General features: G+C 48.7%; 2 pseudogenes across 2 annotated transcripts in view; both read right to left on the reverse strand.

The window, feature by feature from the left end:
• Nucleotides 1-179: 179 nt before the first annotated feature.
• On the reverse strand, nt 180-3,174 carry LOC147343378 (olfactory receptor 4P4-like; annotated as a pseudogene). Its single transcript, XR_015156057.1, has one exon. The product of XR_015156057.1 is annotated as an olfactory receptor 4P4-like (transcript).
• A 10,646-nt stretch (nt 3,175-13,820) lies between these two features.
• The window catches only part of LOC147343379 (liprin-alpha-1 pseudogene), a 32,890-nt pseudogene continuing 30,610 nt past the window's right edge, over nt 13,821-16,100 (reverse strand). The window contains exon 3 of the transcript XR_015156059.1: nt 13,821-15,038. The product of XR_015156059.1 is annotated as a liprin-alpha-1 pseudogene, transcript variant X2 (transcript). The remainder of the gene's footprint in view (nt 15,039-16,100) is intronic.

The following is a 16,100-nucleotide window of genomic DNA, read 5'->3' on the forward strand; positions in this document are numbered from 1 at the left end:
GGAAAACACATTGAGAGGAAAATAAAGAAGGAACCACCAAAGGCAAGCTGTTGTTGGAGGCTTGGCTTTTACACATTCTGACTGATTTTCCCATTAGCAGGAGAGAATCAGCAACAGAGGGAGTGATGAGAAGACAGTCACTGGCGTCAGACGAATGACCTTCAGATCATTGAGTTCCCTTCCCAGAACCTTTTATTGCACCAAACTCTTCTTATGGAATTTTTCATCTCCATGTTTCTAAGTGTGTAGATAAGCGGGTTGAGCATGGGGACAATAATTGTGTAGAAGAGCGTAAACACTTTATCTTCTGGTAATGTTGTGGCAGGTCTAATGTAAACAAAGATGACAGGTGTGAAAAAGAGGATCACGGACTGTGATGTGGGAACTACAGGTGGAAAGTGCTTTATGGTGGCTTTCTGCAGAATATGTGCACACATTATACAGAATCAAAGTGTAGGAGGCCATCAAAACCACAAAGAGCACCAGTCCCATCAAGCCAGAACTGGCAATGACAAAAAAGCCAATTTTGTGAGTATCAGTGCAGGCTAGTTTCAACAAAAGATATGCATCACGGAAATAGTGATCTATTTCACTGGGGCCACAGAAAGGTCAAACAATCGCAAGAAGAAAGAGACCAAGAGAATGAAGAAGTCCCCCTGCACACGACGCTATGAGAATTGAGTGACGTTTTTGCCTGTTCATGGTGATGGCGTCGTGGAGAGGTTTGCTGACGGCCACATAGCAGTCACAGGCCATCCCTGTGAGGGTGAAGACCTCAATCCCCCCTCAAAGAAGTGGGTGGTGAAAAGCTGTGTCATGCAGTTTTTATAGGAAATGGCCTTTTTCTCCATCAGTAAGTCAGTCATGAGTTTGGGTGTCACAGTGGAGGTGTAGAAGAGGTCTGAGAGTGCAAGGCAGTTAAGGAAGCAGTACATGGGCTGGGTGATTAGCTGACTGCATGTAATAGAAATCACAATGATCAAATTCCCCAACCAAATAGCCAGGTAACAGAATAAGAAAAATAAAAAGCAGAGGATCTGGACTTTCTTGTCCATAGAAAGTTCTAAGAGGATAAATTCAGTAACATTATTTCTATCTTCCACGATCTGATGTTCAAGAAAGTGATCTGAAATGACAAAACCAATGAAACGAATCATTGATGAGAAAATGGAAACCTAATATCTACTTCAAATGGCACCAATGCCTTTTAAAGACAAGTTATTTTGAGACCCACTGAAATCATTTTCATTTAATACGAGTCTTTGACTATCTAGTACTAATATTCTTCTATGAGCTAAGAATACAGTGATAAATTAGACAAAGTTCCAGTTTTTATATAATTTAAATTATTTTGTGAGGAAGCAAGGAATTATATTTATCAAGAATTTTTAAAAAAGAGATAATCTTAATAGTGTTAAGTAGGGTGACATATAATGTGCCAATTTAGGATGTAAAATAGAGGTAACTATAGAATTTGCTTGATTAAGTGGTTTCTAATGAAATCACAAAATTGGTGTAGGGTGTGTGGGTGGGTTTTGCAGTGCTGGCACAGAGTCAATGTTAAATAAATATCAATTAAATAAAAATCTGGAAAGTGAACAATGTGCTATAATTTTGAAGGAATAATACAATAAATAATCATCCTTTAGTCAGGTAATTCATGATAAAACTGAAGAACAAATCATTTTTATGAGTGGACTCATAATCCTTTTTGACTTTTAAGTTAGTTAAGTTGCTCAGTAGTATCTGATTCTTTGCGACCCCGTGGACTGTAGACCACCAGGCTCCTCCATCCATGGGATTCTCCGGGCAAGAATACTGGAGTGGGTTGCCATTTCCTTCTCCAGGGGATCTTTCTGACTCAGGGATCAAACCCAGGTCTTCTGCATTGCAGGCAGATGCTTTAACCTCTGAGCCACCAGGGAAGCCCTTTTGACTTTTAAGAGGAAATAATTCCTTCATGTGAAATACTCCATGAAACTTTCATATTTCTTAAACAATATTTGAAGCATCTCTAGGTTAATATATTGACAACTATGCTTTTCCTGTTTGTCTATATTTCTCTTGCAAGATTATTTCCTCTTTCAAAATATATTAACATTCAGAAGTTATTGAGTTCCATTTTATCAGACTGTAATTATAGTTGCCTAGTTTGGAAATAATATACTGAGAAATGGGCTCCACTAATTCCAAATTAGTTCCCCTAAACACAATGCAATAAACAAGATGGAGCACTTCTTCCCGTAATTTCTTAGAGAATTCACCCACACAGTCTGCATGTGGAGTAGAGTTCCCTTTGGTCCACATCTTTTCTAGCATTTGTTATTGATAGACTTTGCAATGAGGACCATTCGGATTCGAGGAAGTGGTCCCTCCTTGTAATTTGCAGTTGAGTCGCTCCAATCATTAGTGTTACGGAGCAAGATGAACTTTTGGAAATGCAGATGCAATTCTATCACCTCCCTGCCACAACTGCTCTTGGATTTTCCCATCATATTGAATATATGATCACATCCCTTCATTGCTTGTTCCCGAAGTTTGTCTCTGATGCCTTTTCACTGGAATGCCCTCTGCACTCTGGCTTCCATCCCATAGGGCATTTTTCATTTCTAGAATGTCCTAAGTTTCCCTGGTCACATAGCCTTCCAAGATGCTATTTTCCCTGCGTGAAATTCTTCCTGCATCTTAACCCTGGTTTACGTAGGTTCAACCTATGGATCTCAAACCAATTGTTACTCTGAAAAGCCTTTCCTGACACCCAGGTTTTGATGAGGGAAGAGGTCCCACTATAAGTTTGCAAAGGATCTGGCTGTGATGTATCATTAAATTCCTCTCAGTGAAAGCAGGAACTCTGTGTCTTCTTCTCTCCACATTCTATTTCCAGAAATTTATTACACGCCTCCTAGCTCATCGTAGGTGCTCAGTATTTACTTAGTGTGTGAAAGACAGAAAAGATCTTGGAGGCCTCAAGGTGTCACTTGGCTCGGCACTTTTGATCTCCTTGTATATTTGGCGATTGAATTCTTTCTTTCCTGGGTTGATGTGTACACTATAATCAAGGCAAAATATAAGGCATTAATACATATCCATAAATATAGTTTCTTGCTTTCAAGGAACTCGTACCGCAGATTTCTACAAGTTAGGGCTTTTCAAAAGCTCTAGAAGTATGTGAACGTTCAGTATGATTCATTTTCACTTCAAAGAATAATCGTTGGACTTCCATAGCAAAGGTGGAGACCTGCCAACGTTTAGTCCAATACTTATACCTTGACCATTTCAGGCAAGTCTTGTGGTTCCTTCTGGAGGTGTGTGGCACTTGCAGAAATGTGAAAATTTTCCAATGTCCTCAGACTTTGCTGTCATTTGCAATCATCAAGAAAGCTTCCAGGTCTCCCACCACACACAGTCAGTAGCCAACGGAGTGCATTCCAGGAATATGCGTTGTTAACCAGCATCACCGTTGATACTGTTGCTGCACACTCAATGCAGTGGGCAGGGCCAGGATTGTCCTCTGGGTCTCATGTGGAATGGAGAGAAGGGCTTCCCCCACCCCCACAGAGCCCAACACCCCCACCCGCTGTTCACAGCCTTGTGACTAGAAACGGTCCCCAAAACAAGAATCAGACAAACCAGAGAAGCCCAATGATAGTCCTTGAGATGAAGGAACTAAGCAGCTGGTTGAGAAGGCACCAAGGGGAAAGGTTGCTCTTCTTGTCTGCCACTCTACTCCTTTCTTCCTGGACGCCTTAGGGGTTCGTCATGGAGATTTGAAATAAAGTGCACAAAAGTCATATGTGTTGAATCAAGATTTTGCATTTAACCATCTCTCAAAAAGGAAGAGAGCTTCACCTGCACATGTTTCTTTCAAAAACGTCAACTGCTTTTCAATTCTGGGGTTTCTCTCTTGCCTTGTTCAAGTAGCCTTAAGAGTAAAAATCGACGAAAACTACATAAAGATTCAAAGATACCAACAAAGGACACCTTCTGTTTCTGAAATCATCTTTCCATTTAGTAGAACACGAGCTCTATTCTTTGTATTTTGCCTAGGGAATTAGCAATGTCCTTGTTCAGATGGCAAGGCATCCGCCCGCAGGAGATTGGGGTTTGGTTCCTGGGTCGGGAAGATCCCCCCCCCGCCCCGCCCCGGAGAAGGAAATGGCAACCCACTCCAGTATTCTCGCCTGGGAAATGCCACGGACAGAGGAGCCTGATGGGCCACAGTCCATGGGTCGTATCAAAGTTGGGCTCAACCCAGCAACTACGAACAGAAGTATTTCCAAAGACCACACTCAAGTGTGTGTGTGTGTGTGTGTGTGTATCTCCTCTTGCCGTCTTGGAGTCTGTCTCGGAATCTTCATGTATTTCTGCCTCTGTATCTCCTGACAGCCGGCCGCCGGCCCGTTCGTCTGGCCCCGGCCTCTGCCAGGTGCTCTGCCTCTGGCTGAGGAGCTTGCGCAAGCCAGCTGTCTCCCTTGGCGTGGGTGCGTGCGAGTGTCTGTCTGTGTGCCTGCCTGTGGCTCGTCTACTCTCTCAGGAAGGTCGAGTGCTTGGCGGGCGGCGTGGGGGCAAAAGGGGGCCTCGGTAGTGCGAACGGGCGGGGCTGAGGCGCTCTGGTCGACCGTGCCTCCGTGGCTTCTGGTGGGTTTGGACACCAGCCAGGTGCCCGGGAAGTTGGGCACTCAAGTTTCGCTGCGCCTAGGCTCGCAGGATGTTCAAAGGTCCCTGGGCCGCGGGGGTTGGGAACCGGGGGGCCCCGAAGACCGACACCTCCAGGGCCCCGCGGGCCTGAGCAGCGAATGGGATCGGGGGTGGCCCCGCTCAGCGAGCGCGGCCGGGTCTGGAGTGGCCGGGGGTGGGACGGCGCCGAGACCTCCGCACCCCTCAGCCCACACCCCAGGTCCCGCGCGCACGCACGCATGCCCTCCCGGTCACTGGGTGGTCCTGGAAGCCCTTCGGGCCCCCGGGCCCGGGCAGACGCTTGCTGGGCTGGTGTTGGCAGTGTTCGGGGGGCGGGCCGGCGTCAGCAGGCTGGAGTCAGGTCGGGGGTCATGCGGCTCAAATACAGCACGCCCCCCGACGAGAGGTGCGGCCCGTTGGCCCGACCTGCAGGGCAGAGCGAAAGGGACGCGAAGTGCAAGGCTCTTAGGGCGCCCGGCGCCAACCGCTTCAGTCTCCGGACATATCAGCCTGAAGGCACTAGATCTTGTCTGCTCTCAGAAGTTAAGCAGGGTCGGGCCTGGTTAGTATCTTGGATGGGAGACCACCTGGGAATCCCGGGTGCTCGAGGCTTTTTGCCTGCCAGAAGAGGTCCTTTAGCCCCACCCCCTCCCACCTCCCGCGTCCCAATTCTTGGATCCCCCCCGCAGCCCCAGCCCCTCCCAGGGCGGGGGGAGTGGGTGGCCCGGGCCCCGGCTCCCGCTGCAGACCTGGGTTGCCTCCACGCTGCCCGCGAGCCCCTCCGCATTCGCATTCGACTTCCAGGACACCAGACGACAGGCAGTCCCTTCTCCATCTGGGGCTCCTTTGGCTTGCCTCAGGCAATCCCGGGGCTTGCACCGACTCCAGCCAGAGCCCCATCCCCCACCCCACCCCCTGCCTAGCAGGCGATCACGCGCGCACACGCACAGATAGATGTGCCCAAACGGGGCATCTATCTTGTTCACTTATACTGTGGGTGGATCTATGCCTGGGAGTGGGACTGCTGAACCATAGGCTACTTCCACTTTTAGTTCCTTCGGGAACTTTCATATTCTTGTCCATACCGGCTCCACCAACTCCCATTCCTACTCACGATGGAGGAGAGTTCCCTTTGCTCCACATCTTCTCCAGCATTTGTTATTGACAGACATTGCAGTGAGGCCCAATCGGACTCATGTGAAGTCGTCCCTCCTTGGAGTTTGGAGTTGAGTCTCTCCGGTCATTAGTGATGTGGAACAAGATGACCTTTTGGAAGTGCAGATGCAATTCTGTCACCTCCCTGCTCCAACGGCTCTTGTATTTTCCCATCATATTGAAGATACGACCACTTCTCTTCAGGCTTGCTCCTCACGTTCTTCTCTGATGTCTTTTGCCTGGAATGCCCTCTGCACTCTTTGGCTTCCATCCCATAGGGCATTTTTCATTTCTTGAATGTCCTAAGTATCCCTGGTCACATAGCCTTCCAAGATGCTATTTTCCCTGCCTGAAATTCTTCCTGCATCTCAACCCTGGTTTACCTAGGTTCACCCTATGGACCTCAATGCAATGGTTCCTCTGAAAAGCCTTCCCTGACACCCAGGTTTTGGTGAAGGAAGAGGCCCCTCTATAATTCTCACAGGATCTGCCTGTGATGTATCATTAGAGTCGTCTCAGTGAAAGCAGGAACTCTGTGTCTTCTTCTCTCCACATTCTATTTCCAGAAACTTATTACTTGCCTCCTAGCTCTTCGTAGGTGCTCAGTATTTACATAGTGTGTGAAAGATAGAAAAGCTCTGGGAAGCCTCAAGGTGTCTCTTTTGATCTCTTTGTATATTTGTCGATTCAATTCTTTCCTTTCCTGGGTTGATGTGTACACTATATTTGAGGCACAATCTACGGCATTAAGACACATCCATAAATATAGGTTCTTGCTTTCAAGGAACTCGTACCGCAGATTTCTACAAGGTGGGGGTTTTCAAATGCTCTAGAAGAATGTGAACGTTCAGTATGCTCCATTTTCATTTCAAAGAAAGATCGTTTGACTTCCATAGCAAAGGTGGAGACCTTCCAACGTTGAGGCCAATACTTATACCTTGACCATTTCAGGCAAGTCTTGTGGTTCCTTCTGGAGGTGTGTGGCTCTTGCAGAAATGTGAAGGTCTTCCATCGTCCTCAGACTTTGGTGTCATTTGCAATCATCAAGACAGCTTCCAGGTGTAGGTTCCAGACCACCACCACACACAGTCAGTAGCCAACGGAGTGGATTCCAGGAATATGCGTTGTTAACCAGCATCACCCTTGATACTGTTGCTGCACACTCAATGCAGTGGGCAGGGCCTGGATTATCCACTGGGTCTCATGTGGAATGGAGAGAAGGGTTTCCCACACACACACACACCACCCCCACTGTTGACAGCCTTGTGACTAGAAACTGTCCCGAAACAAGAATCAGACAAACCAGAGAAGCCCAGATGGTATCCTTGAGATGAAGGAACTAAGCAGCTGGTTGAGATGGCTCCAAGGGGAAAGGTTGCTCTTTCTGTCTGCCCCTCTAGTCCTTTCTTCCTGGATGCCTTAGGGGTTCATCATGGAGATTTGAAATAAAGTTCACAAAAGTCTTATGTGTTGAATCAAGATTTTGCATTTAACCACCTCTCAAAAAGGAAGAGAGCTTCGCCTGCACATGTTTCTTTCAAAAATGCCAGTTGCTTTTCAATTCTGGGGTTTCTCTCTTGCCTTGTTCCAGTAGCCTTAATAGTAAAAATCAACAAAAACCACATAAAGATTGACAGATACCAACAAAGGACAGCTTCTGTTTCTGAAATCATCTTTCCATTTAGTAGAACACGAGCTCTATTCTTTGTATTTTGCCTAGGGAATTAGCAATGTCCTGGTTCAGATGGCAAGGCATCCACGCGCAGGAGACTCGGGTTTGATCCCTGGGTTGGGAAGATCCCCCAGAGAAGGAAATGCCAACCCACTCCAGTATTCTCGCCTGGGAAATGCCACGGACAGAGGAGCCTGATGGGCCGCAGTCCATGGGTCGTATCAAAGTTGGGCTCAACCCAGCAACTAGGAACAGAAGTATTTCCAAAGACCACACTCAAGTGTGTGTGTGTGTGTGTGTGTGTGTGTGTGTGTGTGTGTGTATCTCCTCTCGCCGTCTTGGAGTCTGTCTCGGAATCTTCATGTATTTCTGCCTCTGTATCTTCTGACAGCCGGCCGCCGGCCCGTTCGTCTGGCCCCGGCCTCTGCCAGGTGCTCTGGCTCTGGCTGAGGAGCTTGCGCAGGCCAGCTGTCTCCCTTGGCATGGGTGCGTGCGAGTGTCTGTGTGTCTGTCTGTGTGCCTGCCTGTGGCTCATCTGCTCTCTCAGGAAGGTCGAGTGCTTGGCGGGCGGCGTGGGGGCAAAGGGGGACCTCGGTAGTGCGAAGGGGCGGGGCTGACGTGCTCCAGTGGACTGCGCCTCCATGGCTCCAGGTGTGTTTCAGCACCAGGCAGGTGCCCAGCAAGATGGGCGCTCAAGATTCATTGCGCCTAGTCCCGAAGGAGGTTTAGAGTCCAGCGGGCCGCGGGAGTCAGGTCACGGCAGGTCCCGAAGATCGAAACCTCTAGGGCGGCGTGGCCCTGATCAGAGAAACGGATTGGGGGCAGGCCCTGCTCAGCGAACGCAGCCGGGCTTGGAGTGGCTGGGGGTGGGAATGGGCCAAGACCTCCGCACCCCTCAGCCTACCCCCCAGGCCCCACGCGCAAACACGCCCACCCTCCCCGTCACTGGGATGTCCTGGAAGCCCTTCGGGCCCCCGGGCCTGGCCTGGCGATTCCTGGTCTGGTTTTGGCGGTGTTTGGTGGCGGGCTGGCGTCAGCAGGCTGGTGTCCTTTTGCAGGCCGTGCACCTCAAGTACAGCACGCCCCCCAAGGAGAGGTGCGGCCTGTTGGCCTGACCTGCAGATCAGAGTGAAAGGGTGGCGACGAGCAAGGCTCTTAGGGCGCCCCACAGCAACCGCCTCTGTCTGGCTGTCGCAGTTTCCGCGGGGTGGCATGTGTTTTCCTCTTTATAACCCGTGCTTGCTGCTCTTCCAGTTTAACTTAGAAGCAGCCCTTATTTTCTGCATTTCTAGTTGTCACCGTTCACTGGGGCTTTCCATGTGGTGCTTGGGATAAAGATCCTGCCTGCCCGTGCATCAGATAACAAGCGATGTGGGTTCAATCCATGGGTCGAGAAGATGCCCTGGAGGAGGGCGTGGCCACCCACTCCAGTATTCTCGCCTGGAGAATCCCATGGACAGAGGAGCTAGTGGGCTACAGTCCCTGGGGTCGCAGAGTCAGACACGACTGAAGCAGGTTAGCACACACTCAGGTTTTAGTTCAGCCACTCAGGTGTGTCCAACTCTTTGCCACTCCGTGGACTGCAGCACTCCAGGCTTTCCTGTCCTTCAGTATCTCCTGGAATTTGCTCCAACTCATGTCCATTGAATCATCATGCCATAGAACCATCTCATTCTGGTGGCATCCACCAGAGAGGTGGCTGGGGTTTGGCAAAGTGCCTGGTCTTGCTGCGTGGGTGTGAACCTGCCCTCACCACTCCCTGACCGTGTGACCGTCACCGTGTCCTCCTCTGTAAATTTGGAGGGGGCAACACCTGCTTGGGAAGGGGCACACACAGCATCTTGTATATAATCAATGCACCATCCATCGCAGCATTGTATATATTAATAACAGGGATCACATTTAATAACCTGCTCCTTTTTCTCTCTTGTCACTTAACTGTGCTCCAGATCACATCTGCTTTACTTACCCCCGTAAATCCCACACCCAGCACAAACAAGACTCAACAAATTTGTGGCTGAAGAGGCAGGAACATACCCTGTCTTCAAGGAGATGAAGCCAAGCGAGATGAGGGCCTAATGATAACCCTGTGTGATGAGGGGACCTCAGGAGGACCTGCATGGCTGTGGGGTGGGGTAGGGGCATGGGCAGATGAGCTCCTGGATGGGGAGGTGGCAGGAAGGAGGGCGGGCTGTTCCTTGTGGGGTGTCCACAGATTGTACTTCACCCCTCACTGATGAGCACTTAGGCAGTTTCCAAACACATGTCACTGTTAGGAGGAAACAATCATTGCCTAGCTCCTACTCAATTGATTTCGTACAATATGTTTCTAGCATTGGAGTACAATCATCTGCTTTATTCATTCCATGCTCCGTCCATCCACCCATCCAGCCAGCCATCTGTTCATCCAACCATCCACTCACTAATCAATCCATCCATCCACTCATTAACTCATCTGATCATCTCAGACCCATTGAGAAGACAGACGCCTCTTCCACTCCTGCTCCTAGGAGGACCCCCAGCGTGAGTGACTGGAGCCTTGTGGGGACAACAGGGGAGACACAGAAGGGAGATGCCTGCAGGCCCTCCTCCCTCTGAAAGGTGAAGCACCCACCTGGTCCTAATGCCTCCTTGTTGGGGTCTTCAGGCCGGCCCTTTTCCTTCTTTCGAAACAAGAGGCTGATGGAGGACTTAATTGATGCCCTTTTTCTTTGGGGCTTTGTGCAGCGAGTCCTGCCTGCTGGTGCCGCTGCTGAGGTTGTTCCCGGGGCTGTCCTGAGAGCCTGTCGAGCTTTAGGGAGAGAAAAGGACCTTTAACTGGCACCCTTGTACAAACACACACCCCTCCACAAGATCTACTGATAGAAATGGGCACCCAGCAACACCCGCACCTCAACCTCGAAGCAGACAGTGGAGTCTCCTTCACCAAACACACTCCACACAAGCAATGCAGGCTCCGAGACACAGAGAACCACCCCAGGAAGTTGAGATTCTCTGCCTCGAGCTCTCCCCCGAGGAGGGCTGGACTCCAGGCCAGCTGGTGCAGAGGGCACTCCAACCCTCCATCAGGGTCGCTGCTCAGCAGGTGAAAACGCTCAAGCAGAAGGCAAGCTCCCCTGCTCTGGGCAGTTCCCCACACCTCCTGCAGGGTGACTGTCCCCGGCCATGGCAGGAGAGCGACGGTCACCGTGCAGGTCTGCTGGCCAAGTGACCACATGTGTCCTCCATCGAGTGCTGCCTGGCTCAGGACGGGAGCTTAGGTGGTGGTCTCAATGAGGACAGTGTCAGTCACAGGAGGGGACAGAGTCTCCTGAGAGGAGACCCCTGAGGAAAAGGGAGGGACCCTCAAGAGCGAACCTGAGAGGCACAGGGCCATCACTGTCAGGAACATGCCCCGGGCCAGGCAGACCTCTACCAAGATCAGGAAGAAAGCTCCCACAGGAGTCAATCTGTAGAGAAGGACGTTTTCTAAAATCACTGAGGTCACTGAGCTCTTCTTCCCCAGCACCTGAAGTTCACCACTAAACACAGGCACTAAACCCAAGGGTATTCCTTTAAAATCATCCTTGCAACTCCTTCAAGACAAGAGGCGCAGGGCTCCTGAAACTGATGACGGGCACACAGACCGCTTACTTGTGGGCATCCCTGAGGTCCTCATGGGTGGCTGTGTGCAGCGCCCCCGTGTGCAGGCGGCCCAGCCGAAGGGACAGCGGTAAGGCGGGGGTCGAGGTTTCACATTTGATGGTGGTCTTGTCATCTCCTACCTCTTCCCGTATAGCTGGCAGCTGAGGGAGTGAGGTAAGTGTCCAATTGGCTAACAATAGACTGTTTTGAAAATGGCAATCACATAGGCGTTACATTATAACCAGAAACTTATTTGAAAATCTATTAGCTATGCTTTCCCCCAAGTACAAAAAAACCCCCTTGTTCTAGCTTAATGCCATCTTAAAGGACTGTCTTGTTCAAGAGAAGCAGGGCTATGGGGCAGCGAGAGCATCTGATTGAGTGCAGAGACCATGGATGGGAGCCTTCCTGCAGCTGGGCTCTGCCCTCTCTGGAATCCAGCGACCAGATGGCCCTGCCGGGCAGGACAGCAGAGCGACGCCAGCACCGTGGACCCTGCATGGCATGAACTGCCCTGATGAAAGGACTGTGCTCATTGCCAGATGCTGCTCAGAAGCACCACAGCTAGAGTACGAAACCTCTCAGCAAAGCCGTCCAGACCTTTCTGTTTGAAGGAGAAAAAGACACAGCTTGTGCCACCACCCAAGATCATTTGTAATGATGATGCAGGTTATTGGAACCCATGACAACAAGAGAAACACAGAAAAGGTACCTAACCCCTCCACGCGAACACCATGTGCCTGGATCGTATTTCTCGGTAACATACAGACTTGGGGCTACTCCCTGAAGTACTTACACGCAGTTCGAGTGTCATTCGCTCACAGTGGTTTCCGTAAAGCACCCCCTGGTCTTCACTAAGAGATGATCTTGTATCACCCTAGTGGGGTGGGAGGTTCAAAAGGGAGGAGATATATGGGTACCTATGGCTGATTCATGTTGAGGTTGGATAGAAAAGAAAATTCTGTAAAGCAATTATCTTTCAACTAAAAAATAAACAAATTAAAAAAAAAAAAAAAAAAAGAGAGATGATCTCTCCTGGACTCCCAGCGTTTCTGCTGGTCCCGGGTGTGAGGACAGGAAAGACAGTGGTGGCAACAGTGTGGGGAACAGATTAACCCCTCAGGGTCCAGACAGGTCTCACTGACACATCTGGGTGTGTGGTTAAGCCAGGGGAGGTTTTAGGAGACATGCATGGCATGTATTTTTATAAACAATGAGTGTGTTGTTTTAACCAACTAACCTGTGCCTTTTTAGTGGGATTCTGTAAAGAATACTGATCCCGTGCAGTCCCACGGGAGCTTGGTGACAACAAAGTGACAGTGCAAAATACAGCTGAGCTCGTTTAACAGCAGCTGGATAAACTGGGCACCCTCTCCTGAGCTCTAACAAGAACCCTCAGACAACAGAAGGCTACAAAGGCTAGAAATTATCCACATGGAACTGAACAGGGATCGATCTCAAATTCAAGTTAAAATAAGCATTTATAAAAATCAGAAAACAGCAACGAACAGAGCAGGGAAGTGACACACCTGGGTTGACTATGGACTCAGTGGAGACAAACACCTGCCTCAAAGTCAGGGACTGTGGCCAGCCCCTTCGCCTGGGCCTTCTCCTGAGGAAGGCCTCTGGGTCCACAGCCTGGCTGCCCTACCCAGGATGGGAGCCACACCACTGGTGCCCACATGGCCAGGATGGGCAGCACCGTGTCCACTTAACAGGAGGGCAAAGCAGGCCACAGAGCAGGCGAGTGGCACACCCAGGTCACCAACCCCAGGGGGACAGCGCTGGTCTGCTGTGCCCAGGAGAAGGGCTCCTGGGCACTGAGCTGCCTGAACTGGAGCACAGCCACCCCAGTCCTGCGGGAAGGCCCAGGAGTGCTCGGTCAGCGGGCTGGGAGCAGGAGAGGGACAAGGAAGGCCAGCCCTTGGGGCACTGGACTCCAACAACAGGGGCTCATCCAAGTGACCCGAGGGGAGAGGCAGCGAGCTCCCTCCTGATGCTCCCTCCATCAGGGATGCCGTGATGGACACGAGAGCCTCTGGAGGAAAGCGGGCTGGACAGCACCATGGTTAAGTGTCCAGGCTCTGATCAGACCAGTCCGCACCGTGCTGCTGGGTGTGAGAGCCTGGGCAGGGTGCCCGGCCTCGCTAAGCCTCAGTGTCTATGTCTGCTGAATGGGGATAGCAGCAATCTGGATCTCACCTGGGGCTGAGATGACAGACTCGGAAAGCACGTGCCTGGCACACAGAGTCTCCTGCACACTGCTACCCACCATCATTAAATTGGCTTCCCGCAAATCTAACATCTATGGCTCTGATTCAGTCATTTCTTACATGAAAACACTAAGCGGAAATTCCATGGTGGTCCAGAGGTTAAGACTTGGCACTTTCACTGCCGGGACACTGGTCTGATCCCTGCTTGGGGAACTAAGATCCCATAAGCTGTGTAGCATGGCCAAAAACATAAGTAAAGAACATTTTAAAAATAAGAAATAATACTATGTCTATTATAAACATGCATGAGATGATCAGAAGGCAAACAAGTGGGAGAAAGGCACACTGTTACAACTGTCCCAACGAATGACCTATTTCCAACAGAACCATCAGCACATTTTAAGTGGTGGGTGAGTTTCATCACTTCCATTAAAACGTCAATTATTCACCAGGACATAATCACACAGTGTTCATTCATGTTAAACGATAAGGACTCTTTAATACTTCACAGAGAAACAAAGGCGTGCTACATTACTAAATAGTTTACCTTTCGACACTGCTTCCTTAAATCACTAGGCTGATAGATGCATGCAAAGAAATGAAGAGAAACCAGATTCATTGCGACTCTGAAGCTAAAATTTCAAGAATCCGTAGAGGCAAATACAGTAAAGCAAAAATGATGGCAAACATGTAAGTGACATGAAGATTTACAGAACATATGACTGGAAGCAGAACATTTTTTTTGACCACAGAAGATAAATAAGCTATTCAAGATTTACTAGAGAAACACTATAAATTATTACTCAGGAAGATACCATTCTATTACAACATCATGATTTATTAAAGCACAGCATTCTGTACAACAAAGGGCCTTAACAGGTGTCTATTCTCAGACAAATTTCTCTATAAGTTAGTTTCTCTTAATCAAAAACATGTTATATTTTAAATTAGTAATTTAACTGATGAGGAAGTTACCATAATATCTATTTTAACATTGAACAAATCTAACCAGCTCTTGGACATTAATGTAAAATCCTGACATAGAATTTGATTTAAAACTTCTCAGAATAAATTCATTAAAGCAAGTTCCCTGTGATAATATGTAAGAATGAAAGCTAGCATAATAGCAGGTGCAGTCTTTACATTTTATTAACTATAGAAGATACTTTCTTAACGAGTCTAATAGAGACATTAACTGTGCAAAAGCTGATGAGATTTACAGTCTTAAATACAAGCACCAACACAGAAAGGATATTGTGTCAGTTCAGTTCAGTTCAGTCGCTCAGTCGTGTCCGACTCTTTGTGATCCCATGAATCGCAGCACGCCAGGCCCCCCTGTCCATCACCAACACTTGGAGTTCAACCAAACTCATGTCCATCGAGTCGGTGAAGCCATCCAGCTATCTCATCCTCTGTCGTCCCCTTCTCCTCCTGCCCCCAATCCCTCCCAGCATCAGAGTCTTTTCCAGTGAGTCAACTCTTCACTTGAGGTGGCCAAAGTACTGGAGTTTCAGCTTTAGCATCAGTCCTTCCAATGAACACCCAGGACTGATCTCCTTTAGAATGGACTGGTTGCATCTCCCTGCAGTCCAAGGGACTCACTCTCAAGAGTCTTCTCCAACACCACAGCTCAAAAGCATCAATTCTTCAGCGCTCGGCTTTCTTCACATCCCAACTTTCATATCCAAACATGACCACTGGAAAAACCATAGCCTTGACTAGATGGACCTTTGTTGGCAAAGTAATGTCTCTGCTTTCTAATATCCTATCTAGGTTGGTCATTAACTTTCCTTCCAAGGAGTAAGCGTCTTTTTAATTTCATGGCTGCAATCACCATCTGCCGTGATTTTGGAGCCCGCAAAAATAACGCCTGACACTGTTTCCCCATCTATTTCCCATAAAGTGATGGGACCAGATGCCATGATCTTAGTTTTCTGAATGGTGAGCTTTAAGCCAACTGTTTCACTCTCCTTTTTCACTTTCATCAAGAGGCTTTCTAGTTCCTCTTCACTTTCTGCCATAAGGGTGGTGTCATCTGCATATCTAAAAGTCCATTAATTCTACACTTAAGAGGATCATTTCTTTATGTAAGCACAATCTCATTTATGAATTACACATGATATGTAGTTTAGGATCCATCTACATTATGCTTATACCTGCGTGCTGCTGCTGCTAAGTCCCTTCAGTCCTGTCCAACTCTGTGTGACCCCATGGACTGCAGCCTACCAGGCTCCTCCATCCATGGGATTTTCCAGGCAAGAGTACTGGAGTGGGTTGCCATTGCCTTCTCCTGTAACTGCATAGTGATACACCAATTCAAATTACTGCTATGGGGGAAAAACACCATTTAACGAGACAGGAAGACAAAGCACAAACCCGACTAAGGGGACTCACGCTGTGGACCACAGCACTGTTATGACCAGAGGAAGTGGGGGGACGGGGGAGGGGAGATGGATGAGTAAACTACAGCCTCGGGGGCTGGGGGGGGGGATCTGGATTGAGGACGACTAAGCAGACAACAGGATGAGACAGGAAATCAAAACCAATGATGAAAGCAGACACACTGTCAGAGAACTCCAACAGCAAGGAAAACATACAGAACTGTTCTTTTCATAAATATTCGGAAAGAAATCAAGCATGAAACCACAGAGAAATCGTCAAAGAATTTTAAATATCAACTAATTAGCCAATGATGCAAATTATAAAAACAGTGTCAAAAGACCACAAAATGGACTAGTTACCACTTCACAGGCCTCTAA

Source organism: Bos grunniens, chromosome 27, assembly GCF_055505025.1.
Source record: "Bos grunniens cultivar Pamir isolate PY7600 chromosome 27, Bosgru_T2T1.0, whole genome shotgun sequence".
Taxonomy (NCBI): domain Eukaryota; kingdom Metazoa; phylum Chordata; class Mammalia; order Artiodactyla; family Bovidae; genus Bos; species Bos grunniens.